Below are 7,606 nucleotides of genomic sequence, written 5' to 3' on the forward strand. Positions count from 1 at the left end.
CTCTTTGGGAGAGAGTGTTCTCAAGAATTTGGGGTATAATTTTTTAGGGTTTGTAAGGTTACTCTTTGTCCTCAAAAGAAAGACAAATTAGTGAATTTGTGGAAAATCCTTAGTGTGGATAGCTAAGGTAGTGGACGTAGACTTTGGTTGAAAATGTCGAACCACTCTAAATCGCTGTGCAATTACTTTTAATTTTCTGTAAAAGCTTCCACCAAATTTTTAATTGCCAATTCACCCCCCTATTGGCCGATTTCGTCAATCGATTAACTCAACATAAACACTTTGCTACAAATTCTGTAATATCTTTCTTTATACCAGGCCACCAATAACGCTATTTCAAATCTTGATACATCTTGTTTCCTCTGAGTGCATCGTTAAGGGACTACAATGTGCTTCATACAAAATATCTCATTTCAGCTCATAGTTATTAGGGACATACATACGATTCCTGAAATATAAGCATCCGTTTGACTTAACTTTGAAGTTCTGAAGTCCACCTTTCTCTACTCGATCAAACCAAGCCAAACATTTATCATCTTTCTTTTGTAACACCTTGATCTGATCTAACAGCGATGGTTTCAATCTTAACTCAGCCATCAATTTACCATTTTCTTTAAACACCATTCGAGCTTCCAAACTACACAAAGCGGTAAAAACCTTCCGACTAATAGCATCTGCTACAAAGTTTGCTTTTCTAGGATAGTAATCAATGATCGCATCATAGTCCTTCAGTAATTCCGTCCATCTTCTTTGCCTCAAATTTAATTCTTTTTGAGTCAACAAGTACCTCAAACTCTTGTGTTTGGTGAAGATGTAGCAATGTTCGCCATACAAATAGTGCCTCTAAAGTTTTAATGCAAAAACCACAGCTGCCAACTCCAGATCATGATGAGGCTTCAACTATCTTGAAGAATAGGCAACTACTTTCCCATCTTGTATTAAAACACAACCCAAACCATTATGGGAAGTCTCACTGAAAATTGTGAAATCCTTGTTTTCTTCTGGTTGCACTAATATCGGAGTTTCTGTCAAAACTTTCTTTAATGCTTCAAAGCTATTTTGACAATCAGGAGTCCATTCAAATTGTACCTGATTTCTTAATAATTTGGTTAAAGGCAGAGATATCATAATTTTTTTTAACAAACCTCCGATAATAACCTGCGAGACCTAAGAAACTTCGAACTTCCGACACATTTTTCAGAATCTCCCATTCTAACATAGCTCTGACTTTTTGTGGGTCTACCCGAATTCGATCAATAGAAACCACATGATCCAAGAACGCCACTTTTGATAATCAAAATTCACATTTGGAGAATTTCACATAAAGCTTCTTATCTCGTAACATTTGAAGAACTACACGAAGATGAACATCATGCTCCTCCTTCGACTTATAATACACTAATATGTCATCAATAAAGACGACCATGAACTGAAAGGTATGGTTGAAAAACTCTATTCATCAAGTCTATAAACGCTACAGGTGCATTTGTTAACCCGAATGGCATTACAGCAAATTCATAATGACCATACCGAGTCCTAAACGCCGTTTTAGGAACATATTTTTCTTGAATTTTTAGCTGATGATACCTAGAACATAAATTAATTTTTGAAAACACAGTCTCTCCCTTGAGTTGATCAAATAGATCGTCTATCCTTGGAAGAGGATATTTTTTCTTTATAGTCACCTTGTTGAGCTGACGATAATCTATACAGAGGTGCATCGAACCATCTTTATTCTTTACAAATAGCATTGGAGTACCCCAGAGAGACATACTAGGTCTAATGAATCCCTTATCTAAAAGCTCTTACAACTGAGCTTTTAACTCTTTCAACTCTCTCGGAGCCATCCTATAAGGAGTCATCAAAATGGGTGTTGATTCTGACATCACTTCAATTTGAAACTCAACCTCCATATCTGGAGGTAACCCCAACAAATCATCCGGAAACACGTATGGAAATTCTCTGATTGTCAGAATATCTTCAAGCTTACTTCTTGTAGCTCTTGTATCGATTACATTAGCAATATACGCCTGACATCCTTGCCGAATCAACTTTTGAGTCGTCATTACTGATACCACATTAGTTAAAGGATGGTTTCTTTCTCTGACCACACTAACTTCCAATCCCTCTAGACTTGTTAGCTGCACTCGCTTCAGTCGGCAATCTAAGTTGGTATAATAATGATAAAGCCAGTCTATTCCCAGAATAATCTCAAATTCATCAAAGGGTAATTCCATTAGATTAGCAGGGAATTCAATTCCCTGAATCCTTATGGGACACCCTTTACAAACTTGTCTCACCCGAGTACTATTTCCTAATGGATCCGTCACAATCATCTCACTACGAATAGGCTCTAATAGAAGACTTAATTCTTTAACCAATTTACTACTGACATAAGAGTAATTTGAGCCCGAATCAATCAAAACTAAGACAGATTTACCAGCTATTTGAAAAGTATCTGCAATTACTTATGGGTCATCACAATCTTCACTGGTCTTCAAATTGTAAACTAGAGCTATAGAACGCACTTCAGGATGAGCAGTACACTCAGATTGATTTCTTCCTCTTCTTCGACATCTTCCTCTCACTGGTGCAACCATAGATCTCACTATCTGAGCAGGCTCTTCAGTCATCATTAGGCAGTCTCTGATAAAATGCCCTGACTCTCCGCATTTAAAACAAACTCTGGAGACCCGTCGACACACTCCACCATGATTCTTTCCACAGTGCTGACATTACTTCGACTTTTTCACTCCGGATTTCACCGAATAAGCTTGTCTTGCTCTTCCCAGATTTGATCCTCTACCCGAGGATGTTGTGGATTATGCTCTGGTCTGAAGTCGAGAACTTGAACCTCTACTCTTCTTTGATTGCGAAGAACCAGATGATGGACTAGATCTTTTATTCCATTGCATCCGCTACTCTACAAAACTTTAATTTTGAGCTCGCTCCAAGGCTTTAGCTCGGTCACCACCTCTTGGAAGGAAGAGAGGTTAAGAGCCAACAACAACTCTTTCATTCTGTGTCACAAACCCTCCATAAACCTATCACAAGAGTCATTCTCTGTAGGAACTAACTCAGCGACAAATTTACTCAACTTGTTGAATTCACACTCAAACTCATACATCGTGCGATTCCCTTGTTTTAGGTTCATGAATTTCTTCTTCATCTGTCGAATAAACTGATCTCCTATGTACTTGTTCTTAAACTCCTCCAGAAAGAATGACCACGTCACATGCTCCTTTACCATCCTCATCGTCATATTAGACCACCATATTCTGGCTTGGCCTCTTAATAATGACACCACACCATCCAATTTCTCCATTTCAAAACAGTGGAGATTTTCTACCATTACTTTCAAATCATAAAGCCACAAATCTATAACAACCGGAACTTCTTCCACTTACCCCCTAAACTCTGGTGCTCCTAAACTTCTCAGCAGTTTAGGGATATTCGTCTTAGGAGCTGAGAGACAGACGGATAAAAACGCGTCAGGATAGTGTCCAACGTCTGAAAGAATGTCCCCTGATCTTGAACATGCACTCTAGGTTGTGTCTGCTCCTCACTCTATCTACTAGGGGCAGGGGAGTTAATACTCTCATCCATCCTATCTCCCACATCACTTCGGGAGCCTTCAAAGTTTGACATCTATTAAGATCAAATTACTAAAGGTATTGGCGAAGATAGCATATTGATTCCCTTATCAGATCAGAAAACTTTATTAAAAATTGACATGTACTCTTTTTAAAACCAAAAACGACTTCATTTTAAACTTAAAATCACTTAAACCATAGCTCTGATACCATTAAATGTAACACCCCTTACCCGTACCTGACCCAGATACGAATCCGATGTGTCACATTTGACTTTTTAAAACATGAGAAATTTTCAATTAGGAATAAATTTAAAATTTATTATTCCAATCAAAATAAAGAAAATAATACCATTCTAAATAGGAAATAATTTCACAAAATATCTTAATAATTTACATATATAACCTCAAAAGTAAGAGTTTACAAAATATAAAATATATAAGTTTACAAAATCGACCAGAGCATTTCAAATTAAACATATAATACATGCCAACAGTTTACAAAATAAGCAACAACCTGTATTTAATTTGTATTGATCTGATCTTCAAAAACGTATGCTATCCTCAACCTCAGATAAATCGTCAGCCTTCTTCAAACCTACGCGTGAGAGAACACACGCTAAGTTGATGACTTAGTGAGGCAATACTACTAATGCTAACTTATTAACAAAAGTCTTATTTATTTTATTCAAACATTTTTTCAACGAACTTTCTTAATATCCATATCAAAGGTATACTGATAAATAAATATACTTGTATGTTTTTGTTCCAAGTGCCCAAAGTATACTATTGAGAAATCTAGGTATTTGAGTACTATGAGGTTGTGCACTAATGTTGTCACCATAGCTCGTAATTTACACCGAAGTGCCACATGATTGTCCCGAATGACCACATAGGTTGCACTGAAGTGTCAGATAGGGTTGTACCGAAGTACCACATATTTGTCCCGAATGACCACATAAGTTGCACCGAAGTTCCACATATTTGTCCCGAAGGACCACATAGACCCTCGACTCTTGGCATGCCAACTATACCTCTAATCCTCATACATATACAATGGGCTTTTAATCACATAATTAGGTTCAATCCTTATTCAAAGTGTTTCTTATTCACATAGCTTCTCTGTCCTAGAGTATATTCACATTCACTGATTCGAAGTTCATATTCACTTGGCAAGGTTCATACACATAGTCATAAAACATAGTTTGTAAAAATGTAAATTGCATAAAACATTGAAATAGAACATAAAATAAATATAAAGTTTTCGATCAAAAACATTGAGGTTAGCTTATCGCAAGCCTTCCTCAATTCTATTAGAAAAAGAGAAGTTGCACTCACCTTTGCCTCACTAAGGTCTAATCCAAATCATTTCAAATCGATGTTCAAATACCAAGCTGACTGGAAATCAATTACTTTCGATCACTACACAGACAATCTAAAATCAATATCGATCTTATCTCAATTATATCGAATCGTAATAACTTGATATACAAGAAACCTATATTTCATTTCATACTAGGGGGTATCGATACACTCCTCAATGTACCGATACACAAATAACACTCGATGTTTTGAGGGTATCGATACACTCCTTAGTGTACCGATACACAAATTGCATTCAATGTTTTGAAGGTATCGATACACTTCTCAATGTACCGATACACACTCATACAAATACGCATGTTCAAATCATGAGGTATCGGTACCTCTCCTAAGGGTACCGATACACTAGGCCCAAAATGTCCATTTTCAACCCAAAAATCACTTAAAATCCACCCAAAAACTCTCTTAAACACATACTTTGAGTTTATTAACTCACCTTTATACCTTCAAACCAACTTGTACACATTTATAACTCTCAAACATCCAAAATTCTCATTTAAACACTTGAATCTTCAAATCATACTCAACATTCAAACATGTTTTTACTCAATTCTATCACTTCAAATCTTTTAATTAACCTATTGACAAGTCAAAAATCTTATTCAAACTTCAAAAACTCATCCATAACAAAATTTCATCTAAAAACCCATTTTACAAATCTAACTCTAAAACACTCATATTGTTGTTTTAATGCTATATAAGCTTTCGTTAAGCTTATATACCATCCAAACTTCCATTACTAATCCAAAAATTAAAGTAAAACTACAAAATCCAACTTCTTACCTTTGAAGAGGGAGCTCACGTAACAGAAGAAAGAAATGAAGTGTTTCCAGACAGTTCTTTCTCTTTTACTCCAATATATCCTAAAATATCATTACCCTGTAATTTACCATTTTGACCTTGTTAATTATCCATATATATTATATTACCTAAAAAAATTCTTCTATAAATCCATAAATTTATCAAATTATTCTAATTTGACCACTGAGTTTAGAAGTTCTTACAAGTTGGCCACTGACCCGAGAATTGGGCTGCTACAAAAAAAAGAATATAATTAACATAATAACCCTTTAAAAAAGATTCCTTAATGCTCAGTGGTGAAATCAATAGGGTTAATTCTGTGTATTACTCTAAATTTCATCTAAAACTGCGAGAATGTCCTCTATAACCCAATTGTCCAGTTACTCTTCAGGGAGACATGGTCAGATTTGAGTGAAATTTTCCAACATCACCATCCTTAGGTAAAATGATGGTGATGTGCAACTCTTAATCTTTCATCCTCTCTTCTTCTCCAGTTTCTTCCACAAAGTGTGGTTCAAAATTTACTTTTCCAAATTGGAAGGTATTCTTCGTATGTTTCAAAATACTATCACATTACTTTAGACTGACATCTTTCTCTCATTCTTTCTTTTTCAGCTCCTCTTTATTTTGTTGGAAATTGGGCCCAAATTTGGATCCTAAATGATTTCCTTCGAAGATGACTGTCTTGGTTGGGCTTTGAACATCTAATGCTGCTATAATTAGTGGAGTATTTCTTAGACTCTTTGAAATGTCTAATTCCCCAGTTGCCACCATAAAATTTGATATACGAGTCTGAAATGCTTTGAGGCTTACATGTGACCAATTTGTTCTCCATCCTATGGGCCAGTCTCAGATTACATTTACTGAATCCTTTTTGCATGAGTTTCTCTTCTCATTCTCTTATGCCATGTGGCCTTCACAAGATTTGATCATATTAATCTCTTTTGGGAGAGAGATTTTAGAGATTGAATTTTAGCCTTTTGTTTTCCTGCCTTGCACTTTGAATTTCTTATTCTAGAGGATCTTGAAATTTTTCTTCAAGGTTACTATAAATATATATGATCATCTTGAGGTTTCAGTCTGGTTTATCCAATTGACCTCCTTATATGACCATTTCTTGTTTGGAGGCCATTGCAGTTGGATATAGAGCGGTGCAATCAGCCCAGCTTTGAGCATTTTAGAATGTATCGTTTCACATGAAAAGTGGAAGGGAGGGAACTGAAAACTCTTCGACTTCTTTTTATCATCCGACTCTCGTGATGGAAGACTAGCTTGTGTTATCTTTGGAGGTTGAACTTGGCTTCCCTGACTTGATAGTCACGAGGGATTAAGGCATTGAATCATAAGAGTTCGACTTTCCTTAGTTTTCTTGATATGCACTTGGGCTTCATCTCTACCCCTCTTCTTTGAGTGAGGTCCATCTCTCATAAGAAAACCTTCATCTTTCTTTGCTTCTTCATTCATTATCAATTCAGTAGTGCCTCATGAGACCGCATCTAACTTCTGGATATGGCTGGAGATATCTTGCTCTTTAACATGTTTTACCTATAGGTGTCATTTTGACCCCACCTCTATCACTTGGAATCCCATTCACAACTTTTACAGTGGGATCCTCTAGTGGCTTCTCCTCATGGATTACGACATTCACTATCTTCAATAATTTGGACATTTTTCTCTAGACTCATCCTGGAACTTTCTTTCTTCATCAATCATCTTTTGTTGAGTCTTGATAATTTTCTATTTGAATTTCTCGATTCTACCAACACATGCTAAAATTTCATTCATGGCTCTTATCATTATTAAGGAATACCAAGTTGGCTCCAATTTTCC

Source organism: Hibiscus syriacus, unplaced genomic scaffold, assembly GCF_006381635.1.
Source record: "Hibiscus syriacus cultivar Baekdansim isolate YM2019G1 unplaced genomic scaffold, ASM638163v2 tig00112231_pilon, whole genome shotgun sequence".
Taxonomy (NCBI): Eukaryota; Viridiplantae; Streptophyta; class Magnoliopsida; order Malvales; family Malvaceae; genus Hibiscus; species Hibiscus syriacus.